The sequence below is a fragment of the Cydia splendana genome, unplaced genomic scaffold, assembly GCF_910591565.1.
Source record: "Cydia splendana unplaced genomic scaffold, ilCydSple1.2 scaffold_50_ctg1, whole genome shotgun sequence".
Lineage (NCBI taxonomy): Eukaryota > Metazoa > Arthropoda > Insecta > Lepidoptera > Tortricidae > Cydia > Cydia splendana.
In genome coordinates, this window is record NW_026946893.1 from 966,999 (window position 1) to 983,183 (window position 16,185).

The 16,185-nt window shown below is 39.7% G+C and overlaps 1 long non-coding RNA gene across 1 annotated transcript; it reads left to right on the plus strand.

Moving 5' to 3' along the window:
• The first annotated feature begins 10,019 nt into the window (after positions 1-10,019).
• Positions 10,020-14,904, plus strand: LOC134805734 (uncharacterized). The gene is made up of 4 exons (XR_010146378.1): positions 10,020-10,125; positions 13,556-13,735; positions 13,910-14,086; positions 14,159-14,904. It is a non-coding gene; the product is annotated as an uncharacterized LOC134805734 (long non-coding RNA).
• The last annotated feature ends 1,281 nt before the right edge of the window (positions 14,905-16,185 follow it).

The window sequence follows — 16,185 nt, forward strand, 5'->3', positions numbered from 1 at the left end:
CCGTTTGCTCGTCGATTCGAGGTGATGGTTCTTCTTCGTCTAATTCGCTGTCGATTTCGTCCAGTTGATATATTTCTCTTGCTGCTTTGATGAATTCGCCTTTGTCGTCTGCCATGTTGATCCACTCACATGTGCGTCCACCGTCATACAAGTTTGTTCCTAGGCCACTGGCAGTGAATGCATTAATAGCACTCGACACAATAAACTTAATATAAAATAATAATAAAGAGTACCTATACACACGCACTCAACACTTTCAACGTAGCAATTAACTCATTAAATTGTTTACATTATTTTAGACAATTACAGCATCAGATGTCGACAGTAGTTTAATCACGCTAGGGCACGCTAGGACATACAAAATTGGATTTTAGCACTGCACAACTCAGACACTTCTAGCACAAGAAAACCGCAAAAACACATCGAGATTGCACACCGACATACAAATTTACTTTAAGCATAAGAAACTTGCACTATCACTTTAATTTAAAAAACACGAATTCAATAAAAAATAGAGAAAAATATTTTAATAGAGTGTCACTTGGATTGACTGTTATTTGAATGTGATTTGGTAGTTAGGGCTAAAGACCCATGACACCCTCTTCCCGTTCCGGTACCTATCTTATCGGTCATACTTGGTATCTCTTTGTTTGCAACTCGTATCGATATTATAAAACAATTGTTTGGTATTATTTGAAGTCTCTACCAGCATCTCTATTATATTGCTTGCGCCCCGGCGTGGTGAAAGTAGCCGCGCCGCGTACCCTTTTTTTGCATTTATTGCAACTGCACATGTTGTGATGGGCTAAGACCCTTTAAGCGGTGACCGCTTTGACTTTTGCGGGGCTTTGTATTTTGATTCGTTTGTTTGAGCCGACTCTCTTCCGTATTTTGCTCGCCTTTTACAACCCTTTACAATCGCCCAATATGCCTCACACTCGTTGTATACATTGAGATCAGTGGGTTCCGTAAGAGGTCCCTTCTTTCCCTTGTTGCAGCCACCTTCAGGCATAAGCATATTTCTTACTCAATGGCCTCTATCCTAACCCAGTCGAGTACGAGTAGGTAGGAATAAAATAAGGTTGCCGCTATATACATCACGCACATGAGACCGCCACAACAGTATCTAAAGTAACAACTTCCACCAACCAAACTTGTGCGAAGGAAAATAATTTGTGTACTGAACCCACCGAGCTTGTCCCAGATATGCAGCGTCCCTCGTGACTCGTGAGAGCCCTATAAATCGTTAATTTAGAATAAAATTAGGATGGTATTTTAACGACGAAATTAACATAGAGTTCGTTTATTAACCTGCGTCTTTCGGTAGACTAATAGTTGCCTGTTTTTGGGCAAGGGTAAAGATAGTTATCTACATTTGCTCGTTGAAAGACAGCATATTATAGGTACTCAACATAGTTCAAACACTGCTTCTACTACCTGCTTAAAACAAACATATGCAATTATGCAGACTCGAACCACATGAGCATGTTATTTAGAGGTAAAATGGAAAGCTCTCACCAGGTAACTTGTACTCTTGTCTTGACTTCGCTGAGGTTTAACTTCGGCGTATGCGCAGGGATTTTACACATTTTAAAATCATTATACTAGCTTCAAACCGGCATTTCTCGGGATAAGATATTTTAATAGAATCGAAACCGAAACAAACGAAACCCGCGCGGTCAGTTAAATAAAAAAAAATAAACACGGTCCGGCCCGCACATCTGGCGACAAAATGGTATTGCACCGTACACCATTGAAAAACCTTCCCGGGACGCGTCCGACCTCGGTGACGGTCAAAACAGAACTCCTAACTATAGAGCTATAAAATTGATGCCACACACATTAAAAATCTGGGAGCGGGTAATTAATAACAGACTACAACACCTCATAAATCTTATGCCAAACCAATGTAGCTTCGTGCCCAGAAGAGGCACATCAGATGCAATTAAAACTGCACGTATTCTGCTGGAAAAGGCAAAAGCAAACAAGCGAAACATGCATATGATATTCATAGACTTGGAAAAAGCGTTTGATCATGTCCCCCGAGATCCCATATGGGAATCACTCAGGCAGCAAAAAGTACCAGAATACTACATTTACCTGATACAGGACATGTACGAAGCGATCATCACCCAAGTTGTTAACCCAGCAGGTAAAGGCGACAGGTTTGAAATAGAAGTAGGAGTTCATCAAGGTTCTACACTGAGCCCAATACTTTTCAATACTACTATGGATTACTTGACGAAACACTGTCAAAAGCCGCTACCGTGGAACTTACTTTATGCAGATGATGTGGTTTTAATCTCGGACAACGTCGACCACCTACAACAAGACTTAAATACCTGGGTAGAAGCGCTTGAAGCCAACGGTTTGAAGATAAGTAGGAAGAAAACCGAACATATGTCCTGTATCTTTGACAGTTTAACAGACCCTAAAACTATCAACATCTCGATAGGACACACGCCAATACCCAGAGTGTCGGCGGAATTTAAATATTTAGGTTCGATAGTGTCCAACGACGGCAAAATTGATAGGGATGTTACTCACCGGACCACTACGGGCTGTATGAAATAGAGACAGCTTACAGGAGTCATGTGCGATAAGAAAATGCCGCTCAAGACCAAAGGAATACTGTACAAAACAGCAATAAGACCCGCGGTTTTGTACGGATCGGAGTGCTGGGCTACAGACAAATGTCGCCTTAACAAGCTACACGCTACCGAAATGCGTATGCTACGATGGTCAGCTGGCGTCACACTCTTAGATAGGATCTGGAATTAGTATATTAGGGGAAGTTTTAGAGTCGCACCAATAATCGATAAAGCCATAGAAATACGCCTTAGATGGTACGGGCACGTCCAAAGACGCAAAAAAAGACCACCCGATAAAACTGACCTTGAACCTGCCTGTAACCCAGCCACGCGGCCATGGAAAACCACCCTCCACGTGGCTGATGACGGTCGAAAGAGACCTAAAAGAAGCTCAAATCGACACCAACACCGCACGGAATCGTGCTCAGTGGAGGATGCGGACGAGGAGGGCCGACCCCAAGTAAATGGGACTACCAGTCTAGGGGAAAGAAGAAGAAGTAAATAACTCGTAAACGGTGGCTTGTAGAAAAAAATGTTCTTATACATAAGTAATCTACATAAAATTTTCTACATTCAATATTCTTTTTCGCTAGGATCAATATTTGAGGGAAAATGTAAATGGAGAAATGCACTGAGTTTGCCCTTTTGTCCCAGGTAGGCGTCACAAACCCGGTTTCACCGAAATCGAAAAAACCGGAAAAACCGGGTGTTATGTATAGATATGTGGGTACTTATAAGATTGTATGCATACCGTTAGTCGGAATAAAGCATCAGCTGTGTTAACGTACTTTCGTTGTTTTAATTATCAAATACTTCATTGGCGACTTCGGAAAACAAGTTTTAAAGCTATTTATTGCAATAATAGCCTGTGAGACGCGTGCGAAATAATAAATACAATGTCTATCGGTAAAATTCGCGAGTTCGACATCGAAAATGGCAGTTGGGACTTGTACTGTGAGCGACTTGAAATTAGTGTCCGACCGAAACATGTTTTTTTGCCGAAACCGAAACCGAAACCGAATGTTCGGCTTTGGCTCTAGTTTCGGCCGAAACCGAAACCGAAACCGAACCTTTTGTAGACTTGTTAAAATCGTTGAAAAAATACCATAAAACCGCTTTTACACACATATTATGGGGCTGTCAATACCCAATGCTCTTGAAATTCATGTTACTTCAGTTTTTTAAGAAAATTACTAGAGTTAGACCAAGATAATTCTGCAACGATTTTGATAACAGACGCAGTGCAAGTGTTATTTTAAACGTCAAAACTTCTATGAAATTATGACGTATAAATAACATTTGCACTAGTTGCACTGCGTATGCTATCAAAATAATTGCAGAATTTCTTGGTTTAACTCTATTCGTTCACCAGTCAAGCCAACATGATTGTAGATACAGGGTGAAACAAAAACGCGAGCGCAGCGAGCGCGAATTTTTCGTTGACAATATCGCAAGGCCGGGTACCGATCTTCACCTGGGCCTAAACGTCCGAAGTGCCCCAGTGAGGCGAACTTTCATGCGAAGTCAAAGCCGTGCTTCAGGCTTCAGGATAAGTAGTTGAGCACAGACTCCATGCAATGTACATTGTATTAAAAAGCGAGATATTTCCTTGAGCGCTGGTGCGACTTTCAATCCGAAGGTCGCAAGGTACAAACCCCGGCCACGTACTCTTGACGTACTCGTACCAATGAATTTTTCGGAACTTTTATACTAAATATATTTTTGATATTTACCTACTATTTGCATTTCGGTGAAGGAAAAACATCGTGAGGAAGCCGGACTAGTTCCGATAAGGCCTAGTTTATTCTCTGGGTTCGAAGATCAGTCTGATGGCGGTCGCTTTCGTAAAAACTAGTGCCTACGACAATTCTTGGGATTAGTTGTCAATTGGACCCCAGGCTCCCATGAGTCGTGGATTCCGGGATTACGCGAGGAAGATGATGAGTTTTCTTATTATTCCTTTGCCCAGGCCCAGTAACATGCGACAGTCCTAATCTCATTTACTCCGATAGTTACAATTAGATAGTGTGCGCGTTACAGCCTCTTAAGACTGCGTCAACCGTCTAGTGGCGCCCTCATTAGTGGAATTGTGTTTTATAATAAACCTATTAATTTCTGTACCTATACATGAATCAGTATATGTAGGTACATATTAAAAAATATTGTCCTACTTTTTCCCCAACTTTTGGTCTTTGTCACATAGTTTAGTTTCATAGTACGAAGAACCATTTCGTTAGTTTCGGCCCGGCCGAAAGGTTCGGCCGTTTTTTGGCCGAAACCGAAACTACAGCCGAAACATGATTTTTTGGCCGAAACTGGCCGAAACCGAAACCGAAACCGAACCTTCGGTCGGACACTACTTGAAATGTATTTTAAAGCTAATTCCGTGACGAACGATAAGCAGTTATCAACGTTAATTGCGGTGGTTGGTGATCGGTGTTATGAGTTAATGACAAATTTGGCGAGTCCGAAAAAGCCATCGGAGTTATCTTTCACGGAGTTGGTAGCGTTGGTGCAAAAACATTTAAAGCCGAAGCCATCCATAATGGCCGAACGGTACCGTTTCCGGCTTAGAAGGCAAGCGGCGGGCGAGTCCATATCGCAGTACATAGCGGAGCTAAAGAAGTTGGCGCGAACTTGCGATTTTAAAGAGACCTTAGCGGACAACCTTCGAGACCAGTTGGTATGCGGCGTGAGTGGGGACGTTATACGGCAACGGCTGTTTGCGGAGGAGGATTTGACGTATGCTAAGGCGGTGACCTTGGCATGTTCATTGGAGGCGGCGGAGCGTGATGCAGCAATTATGACGGGCGGCGGCGGTCGAGCCTCCGGAGAGCCCGCGGGAGCGGTGCATCGCGTGGCTAGCGGGGACGGCGCGGGGCGCGGGGCCGGGCGGCGGCCGCCGGCGCAGCGCCAGCAGCGGGAAACAGGTTTTAGTGCGCGGGAAACAGCTGGAAGCGCAGGCGGTGCAACACCTTGTACTGCTTGCGGCGCCACTAACCATTGTTTTTCGACGTGCAAGTTCAAAGAATATATATGTAGTATGTGTCGCAAGACGGGGCATTTACGTCGAATGTGTCCCAAAAGGTCGTCTGGCAATGAAAGGGCGGCTCGAGGGCGCAACAGCGGCCGGTCACGGACCTATTTTGTTACCGGAGAGGATAGCGAATCGAATGAATCGGAAGAGGAGGAGGAAGCATTATACAGAGTTTCGTTAAGCCAATACAAGCCGGTGAGTTTAACTATGTGTGTAAATGGAAAACAATTAATAATGGAGATTGATACCGGGGCGGCTGGCTCGTTTATTAGCAAAGAAACTTACGAACTATGTTTTAGGAATGAGACTCTAAAAAAACCAAGTAGTGTATTCAGATTTTACGACCGCACTAAAATGAAAACATATGGTGTAATTACAGTGCCAGTAACTTATGGTTCAATTACAAAGAATTTGGACTTATATGTTGTAGAACAGGGTGAAACCAGTTTGTTAGGCAGAGAGTCGCTGGCCGAATTACGGGTAAAAATACCGATAATGGAGCGTAGCCCGGTTAGCAATGTCAATTCCGTTAGCAGTGTTAATAGCGATTTAAATGTAATTCTCGACAGATATAAGGAAGTTTTCGATGGGGGACTCGGGTGCTACAACGGTGGGACGGCCACGCTGCGCGTGCGCGAGGGTGCAGCGCCGGTGTACCGGCGCGCGCGACCGCTGCCGTTCGCGCTGCGGGGCCGCGTCGACGCCGAGCTGGACGCCATGCTGCGGAGCGGCGTCATCGAGCCCGTTGACTGCGCCGACTGGGCGACTCCCCTGGTTCCGGTAACTAAGAAGGACGGAGGTTTGAGAGTGTGCGCCGACTTTAAGGTGACGCTTAATCCGGTTCTTAAGGTAGATAGGTATCCGTTGCCGAAAGTTGAGGAATTATTTGCGAACTTATCGGGGGGAGAATTATTTACAAAAATAGACTTGTCACAGGCGTATAATCAGATTTGTTTGTCGGAGGATTCAAAAATGTTAACAGTTATTAATACTCACCGGGGGCTTTTTAAGTACAATAGGCTTCCGTATGGCTTGTCATCAAGTTCGGGTCTATTTTGTAGGATAAGTGAGTCAATAGTGAGGGATATTCCTAATGCTCAGAGTTTTTGTGACGATATATTGATATTTGGAAAAACTCGGGAGGATCACTTATCTACGTTAGAAGCTGTATTGAAGAAATTAAAGGACTTAGGTTTAAAGTTAAAGAAAAGCAAGTGCACATTTCTTGCCGATGAGGTCTGTTATTTAGGGTTTGTGGTTAGCAAAGACGGGATAAAACCAGACCCTAACAAGGTCGCGGCTGTAGCAAAAATGCCACCACCATCGTGCGTAACCGAGGTGCGATCGTTCTTAGGTATGGTTAATTTCTATTCTAAGTTCATTCCTAACGCGAGCGATATTTTGGACCCCATACATAGCTTGCTAAGGAAAGGTGCGCGGTGGAATTGGTCCACAAATTGCGATGAGGCCTTTAATAAAATCAAATCTTTGTTGATAGGGAAGCGGATACTAGCGCATTATGACCCTAACAACCACGTGACGCTAACGTGTGACGCTAGCCCCCGCGGGGTCGCCGGCGTGCTCAGCCAGCCAGACGGGCAGGGGCGGGAGCGCCCTGTGGCGTATGTATCAAGGAAACTCAATACAGCTGAACAAAATTATTCGCAGATACATCGAGAAGCACTCGCGATTGTTTTTTCTACTCAAAAATTTCATCAATATTTATATGGCAAGCGGTTCACTTTAGTAACTGATCATAAACCCTTAATAAGTATTTTCGGTCCCCAAACTGGTGTGCCAAGCATGACTTCGAGTCGAATGCAGCGATGGGCATTGCTATTAATGGCTTATGATTTTGACATCCAGTATGTAAACTCAACGGGAAATTGCGCCGACGCGCTGTCGCGGTTACCAATAGGACAGAGTAGGGAAGTTGACCCTCCGGAGCAATCTTACTTGCATTTTGCATCTGACGCGCTTTTTCTAGACTGCAATGAAATACGTTTAAAGACGGCAAAGGATCCATTGCTAGGTCGAGTGGTCAATTATATAAAAAATGGTTGGCCGGATAGTGCGGAAATTAGGGAAATGCAACCATATTTAAATAGGCAAAAAGAGTTGTATTTAGAACTTGACTGTGTCATGTGGGGGCATCGTGTAGTAATTCCGGAAGCGTGCCGCGAGATAGTGCTGCGAGAACTGCACGAGCCTCACATGGGCGTCGTGAAGACCAAAGCCATGGCCAGGAGTTACGTGTGGTGGCCCGGAATGGACGAGGCTATAGAAGCGCGGTGTCGCGCGTGCGACGCGTGCGCGGCGGTGGCTCCAGCGCCGCCGGCGAGCGCACCGGTGCCATGGCATTGGCCGTCGCGAGCTTATGAAAGGGTCCATATCGACTTTCTAGGTCCATTAGATGGTCGTACTTATATGGTCTTGATTGACGCGCGATCAAAATGGATAGAAGTGTCGTGCATGACACGGACAACCGCTGACAGTGTCATAAGTAAATTATTAGAATCTTGGTCAAGGTGGGGAATTCCAAAACAAATAGTATCCGATAATGGCCCGCCGTTTTCTAGTAAGCAATTTAACGACTTTTTAGAAAAGAATTGTGTGCGTCATATTTATTCGGCTCCTTACCACCCGGCGTCTAATGGAGCGGCAGAGGGAGCTGTAAAATTAATCAAAAATGTAATTAAAAAAGCCAAACACGAAGGGGTCAACATTGACAAAGCCATACTCAAGTTTTTATTGCACTATCATAATACACCTCATTGTACCACCGGTGAGACGCCCGCTCGGCTGTTGCAGGGCCGCGATTTACGTATTCGATTAGATGCAGTTAAACCGGATAGATGCGCTAAAGTCATCAACGAACAATCTAAAATGGTAGAACGGTCACATAGGCCATCTAGACATTTAGAAATAGGTGACCCCGTGCAATACCGAACGTTCGGAACAGGTGCAAAATGGGCGGAAGGTTACGTAGCCAATAGGTTTGGGAAATCTGATTATACAATTGTGACAGGTGACGGATCTACACACCATCGACATATCGATCAAATGAAACGCCGACACTTAAGAAACTCAAACGTTTGTCCTCCATCCAATACTGAAACCGAGCCAGGGTGTGTCGTGCAGAGCGGCCGACCAACTGGTATCGATGGCGCCGTGCCCAGCGTCGAGGTTATGGCGAACAGCCCCGGCGGTGACGTGAGGTCCGCCATGGAACAGCCAGCGTCCTCGCAGGTGCCAGCGGTGCCCGCGGAGGTCCCGCCTAGCGCGGATGACGGAGAGCCGAAAGTAGTCGAGGGGGGGAACTCTAAACGAGCGAAGCGTGTCGATCCACCGTTACCGGCCTTAGAAAAAAGAGTACCTAAAGAAGTAAAACGCTACGGATTTGAAATTGACTACATGTCTTAATCTATTTAGTTATACCTAGCCTTTCATATGGCCTTTCATGTCTACCTCATTGTTTATTTCTTTTAAATGTTTAAATACCATGATACCTATGTATAACTATGTAAATGCGTATAATTAAGTTTTGGCTTGTTACATTCATGTACCTTGTAACAACAAAATTTTAATTCTTCATTTTTCAATTCTGTTTAGTATGGGACCCATCTTCGTTTGATACCCTTATCGCCATCTAGTGAGCGCAGGCGTTTTCACGCAGCGCCCTATCGAACTAAGCTTGGTCCGTGTTGCTATATTAAAAATAATTTCGGTTTCTTCCTACATTTTTGGTTTTTTTTTTATTCGAAAGGGGTTCGTAAATTAAAATTGTCTTCAAATATTGTTTTTTGCTTTCTATCTAATATTAGTCCAAGTAAATTAAAAAAAGAAAGGTAATGTTTCCTTTTCAAAATCACCTAGGATCGCACGACTCCAGTTCGGGCTGTGGCAACTCTGCCATTCGGTCTGTCATTATTCCTGCCAAAATGAGAGACGAGCATTTTCGTTGGTGTTGCTCCGCAAACAAAAAGCCTTTTCAGGCGACTTCTAACCCAACCGGGAGACATCTCCCTTTTGAGTGAGTATTTTAGTGATTTTTGCGACGAGTTTTGTGTGTAAGATTCAGTTTAACAGTGTGGTGATTTTTATTTTCAGCCCCGGCGAAATACTGGAGCACATGCCGCTCCAAATTTAGTGGCCTTTGAGGCCGTGTTTTATAGACCTCGCTTGTGTCGACATATGTTGCATAAGGTGGGGTCTTGTAATTGCAACTATTCGGTAAATGCAACTAACTTCAATAACTCCCTCTAGGGTTACTTTATTGTAAAACGACAGACTCGTTCAATTTAATACTAAAAGTTCTACCTCAAAAATGTAGATGGCGCTGCAAGCTCAAGAATTGTGGGAGTTATAAAGCTTTTTGTCATCCGCCATTTTGAGTCTGCTGGCGTCGGATGGACACGGTGCGCATTTTTATTCTAAAAAATAGTTTTTAGTGGTTCCTCGCAAGTTTTTTCACAAGAAAAGTTGTAACTAATCACGGTAAGTCATTTTGTTTGTATTTGTTTTATTCTACGATGAATATTTTCCGAGTTTTCTCTGTAGTTACATTTACCAGACAAAAAATGCAAAGTCTGGTAAATGCAACTATTTTGCAATTTTTAGGTTAGTTACAATTAGCTGCCAATTTTTGTATGAAATTTGAAAAAGCTAGTGATGTGGCAGTGAACACGAATATATCGGTACAATCACTAATAACATAACACACCGGCACATTTAGCGTAACTTAAGAAAAGGGTGGTTACAAGATAATTACGTTTATTTTTCATGAAAATGTTATCAGATACAACGTACCAAATTAATATGTCCATGGTTTAATATTAAATTTGTTGTATGATTTTGCTTATTTTTATTAAAAGCATGGAAATTTAAAAATATGCAATTAGCTGATATGAACAGTTTCACAAAAAAAAGATCCAAAATTGGTAATATTGTTAAATTTTGTTCTTCTTACCCACGACGGACCGGGTGTACATTATTTTGGGGTACAAAGATTCCGCTAATTGTGCCGGTATGTATACATATTTATCCGCCTTTTTATTTGTATCCGCGTATCTTTTATTGCCTTTTCACTTACTTAGTTCTGCTGTAACAGGTTTTTTTGTAGAAATAAGCAGGGCCTGCTGTGTCGTTTTTCTACATGTAGTTTTTGTTCATAAGTTTATTGTGTACAACGAATGGTTAAATAAATAAATAAGTATCGCCTGTTTGCTATTTTCTATGTTTCTACCGCTTAATGATCGAATGGAATTTGATGAAACTAGGCACTATACTTACTTGATTCATACAACTGGTTTTTAATATATTATAAAAAATATTTTTTTAGATGTCAACACGTAAAAAAAAAGCAAAATATTCTCTTAATGACTTAATGGAAGCAATCGAAAATGTACAAAACAAAAAAATGAACAGCTATCAAGCTTCAGAAAGATATAATATACCAAGATCAACTATAATTCACCGTGTATACGGAACGCGTGGTGCCAAAAAAACGACGCCTGGCAGGCCTACTGAATTATCTACAGCTTGGGAAAGCAGAGTGGCTGCTCTTATTCACAAAATGGAAAAGTGTGAGTTTCCGCTTACATCAAAGGAGATTAAACAATTAATATGTGCTTATATACAAAGGAACGGACTCATAACTCGTTTCAAAGATGATTACCCTGGCAAAGAATGGTTTCGGGGTTTTAAAAGGCGACACAGATTAAGTGTCAAAAAACCACAGTCCGTAGAGGTTGCCAGGAAAAAAGCCTGCAATCCTTTCACTGTTAACAATTATTTTGATTTGTTGGAGCGCATAACGAAGGAACTGGAACTAGAAGACAAACCCCAACATATATATAACTTAGATGAGACCAGCTTCTGCAACGACCCCACCAAGACTAAAGTTGTTGGCCTGAAGGGGTACCCTTCTACTAGAACAACTGCGTCCCCTGGAAGGAATAACACCACTGTACTGTTAGCTTCAAATGCGCTCGGTAAAAAGATCCCTCCCTTGATAGTATTTCAGGGGAAACAACTAGGGTCGAATTGCTTTTTCGAAAACGAAAATGTTAATACAGCGTATGTTGGAAGCCGTAAGGGGTGGATGGAAACCAAAATATTCGAAAATTATATCGCAAAGGTTTTCATACCAGCAATTGGACCGGAAAGGCCAGTCTTATTAATATTTGATGGCCATTCAACACATGTAGACTTGAGTGTTATAGAACTTCTAATGGCCAACCAGATAACAGTTCTTAAACTGCCGGCTCACTCATCCCATATTCTGCAACCATTAGACTGCAGCACAATGAAACCTATGAAAGACAACTGGGACAGTGAATTGGTAAAATGGCAAAGACTCCATGTGGGTGCAAAGCTTCCAAAACCAGAATTTGCCAGGATCATAACTAAGATATGGAATGATTTGAACCCAGTTATCATTCAAAATGGCTTTAGAAAATCTGGTATATATCCGTTGAATCGTGATACAATTCCAAAAGAAAAGTTTGACAAGCTTTCATGGTCAAAATGGGAAGAACATATTCGCCAACAAAATGAACAGTCTCATAGCGTTGCCAATAATAATGCTGAAGAAGGAAGGAAGGTAGAAAATGGCACTCAGGAAGATAAAAGTCAGGACAGAAATGAAGTTCCAACACTCACGAGTATGTGCACGAGCATGTGGCTTGAGATCCTTAATCGTGGGAAGAAAGAAATAGATCTACCCAAACGCGTGAAAGACCCTAAAACGTTTTTAATTTCACTTTCTAAAAATACCAATTCCAATATTACCAACAGTGGCTCTGGTAACGTCAAAATATTGAGCAATATCGAACTCACTTCAACTAGCTATCAAAAACAGAAAGATGAACATGTTTCATTTGAAGAACTTCTTTTGGAGACCATTTCACGTAGTGACATACCTAAAACTTCAAGAAAACGCGTTAGTCAAGAAGCAGAGATATTAACTTACAAAGAAGCTATTGATCGTATGAAAAAAAAGAAAGATGAAAAAGAAAAGGCGGAAGAAATTAAAAGACTCAATAAACTTAAAAGAGTAAACAACAAAAAGAAAAACGAGAAAAAGAAACAGAAAAAGTTGATTGACAAAAATAGCAAATCTAAAAAAAGAAAGAATTTGGAATCGGACAGTGAAAGCGATTGTTCATACACACCGATGGATGATTCTGATGATGAAGATTTAGCTGCCTTTGCTCAAAGATTGTTGTGTGATGAGAGCTTTGACGAAGATTTGCAAGAGCCATTACTATCAACTACTAACGAAAATTTAGAGAAGAAACCTAAACTAAAAAGCGAAAGAGTAAATAAAAGACGAAAACAAATATCCGGAGAAAAGGATGTCAATATAAACGTAAGTCGTATTTTAGGTAAAAAAAAATAATTACCTACTTCTCTTCATATTTCATAAATGTTAGTAAAATAAAATAGGATAAGTACTTTATAACCTTAAATATATAATAATTATAAATATGTAGTAAAAAAAGTAATTTATGTATTTAATTTATTTTAGTTATTTGATATACAACTTACATGGTTGTTTAAAAATTTTCAGAAGGAAGTGAATTTTACCAAAAAACTATCTACTTTGGAAGATGCTTGTGAAGAAGAATTGCAAGAACCGCTACAATCTAGATCGAAAGAAGAAGAGAAAGATACACGTAAAATGAAAAAAGAAAGAGTGAACAAAAGAACTAATAACAATAGGATGGTGGAATCATTAAGAGGGAAGGAAGTAAGTATATTTAAGTTATATACACAATAAAATAGGATAAGTACTTACTGTATAACGTTAAATATATATTATTATAAATATGTGATGATATAAATGTAATTTATATATTTATTTTATATTACTTATTCATTATATAACTTATAGGGTTGTTTAAATATTAAACTAAATTTTCAGAAGGAAGTGAATTTTACCAAAAAACGATCTACTTTGAACGACGCCTGTGAAGTAGAGTTGCAAGAACCGCTACAATCTACATCGAAAGAAGAAGAGAAAGATACACGTAAAATGAAAAAAGAAAGAGTGAACAAAAGAACTAATAACAATAGGATGGTGGAATCATTAAGAGGGAAGGAAGTAAGTATATTTAAGTTATATACACAATAAAATAGGATAAGTACTTACTGTATAACGTTAAATATATATTATTATAAATATGTGATGATATAAATGTAATTTATATATTTATTTTATATTACTTATTCATTATATAACTTATAGGGTTGTTTAAATATTAAACTAAATTTTCAGAAAGAAGTGAATTTTACCAAAAAACGATCTACTTTGAACGACGCTTGTGAAGTAGAGTTGCAAGAACCGCTACAATCTACATCGAAAGAAGAAAAAGATATGCTTAAAATGAAAGAAGAAAGAGTAACGAAAAGATCTATTAACAACAGGATGGTGGAATCACTAAGAGGGAAGGAAGTAAGTATATAAGTTATATATACAAAAAATGCATACTTATATAAGATCGGTTAGCAGGTTTTTTTTTTTCAGAACGATATGCCGAATTCCTCCGAAGTAAATAACGATCTCAACGAGGGAGACTTTATTCTTGCTGCATTTCAGTCGATCAAAGGCAAAAGAACCTACAAATACGTTTGCCTTATTGATCAAATCAACCAAGAAAAAATTTTAGTAAAAGGACTCAAATCTTATAAAAATAACAGAGAATTTAGGTTAGTTGAAGATGATATTTCAATTATAGAAAAAAAAGATGTGATCTCACGTTTACCAAAACCTGTGTTAAATGAACAAAGAGACACTGTGATATTTCCTTATAAGGTAGAGATATTTGAATGTAAGTAAACAAGTTACCCTTTCTGAGAGAATGGACATTTGGGAAATGTAAACAATTATTCATATAGTATTAAGTACAAAAACGTTATTTAATTTAAGTGTTAAAACTAATTTCATGTTACTAATAGAAGCTTATAAACGTAATAAATTACGTTACGTTACGATTTTTCATATTAATTAGTATGGTATTCAGTACAAAAACTTTATTTAATTTAAGTATATACCAAAAGACTTATTTCTTGTTAGTTACTAGTAAATAGTTTCAAAATATAACTAAAAAAGACTGTATAAATAAACATAAAATATTTTATTATTATGATTAATAAAAATAAGCTAGACAAAATAGTTTAAGTATGCATAAAAAACTTTTTTCTTGGCATTAATTAAAGCTAGGAAACGTAACTTTGCAACCTTACTAATTAGTAAATAGTTTGATAAAAGTTAAAAAATGCTGTTTGATTAAGTTACTTATTTAGATTAATAAAGATAAAGCTAGATAAAATAGTTTAAGTATGCATAAAATACTTATTTCTTGTCATTAGTTGAAGCTAGGAAACGTAACTACGTAACATTACTAATTATTTAGTAGTCTGATAAAAGTAAAAAGGCTGTTTGATTAAGCATAAGTAAACTATTTTATGATGATTAATAAAAATATAGCTATTATTTTTTAGTCTGTTTAACAACTAAAAAACATTGCATAAAAAATATATGATTTTAAAAATAACAGTTTATCCCTGAGTTTTATTTCTGCTACCATGGTCTTCTTGGCGTGTCGATGGCAGACACTACATGACTGTCGATAAAATTGCGGTAAGGTTCCCATCACTATTTTTGAGAAATTAGTTGCAATTACCAGACCCACGGCAAAAAAGTATGTTTATGCGAAATTGGTCGTAGTTACAAGGAGATATGTGTCACAATCCTATGAAGATTCTCTTAGTCTTTGTGTTTAAAATACACACATAGACAATACACATAGAAAAATGTGGAGATAAAACGATTAGTTGCAATTACTGGTCAGGAGGGGTAATTGCAACTATTGCTGCCTTTGTCAGAACTATTGGCAATAGCTCTTTATTCTTCAGAGTTTTTCTTTGTTATGACAGTAGAATAAAATCTACATAAAATTTGACTTATGCATAATTTTACAGAAAAACATATTTCCCTATATATATATAGAATTATCAGATGATGAAGTTATGACTTCAATATTTTTAGTTGCAATTACAAGACCCCACCTTAGCACCTTTTGCGGGCCATTTTTCCACAGCGAGTAAGTTTTTATTTGTTTTTTTTTACGAGTTAACCTTCCGCCGCGCTGGTCAAATGTTAACCTTGACCTGACGCGTGCCGTTCCAAATTCGAAATTATGTATGTCTGGACTCCATTTTGTTGCAAAGTTATTTAGGTTCCAGCGTTGCTAAAGCGTTGTGTACTCTTGTCTTACTATTTGAAAACTTTTCCAGGGTCTACATTTTACCTGTAAATCCGCCTGGCGCGGGTTTCTACCTCCTTGTGTGCCCGGTTGACCGCGTTGACTGGTGATCGGCGGGTGCTGCCTTGGCCTGTACCTGAGGGGTTGACAACGTGGCGGTGGTGTTGGTACCCTAACTCTGCGGACCAGGTCAGCTCCTTCCAACATTTAATTACTTCTACGGCGCCCAACATTATTCTAGTTTAATTGGAAATATTGGAGTAAAAGTGTTCAACCATAAGATTTT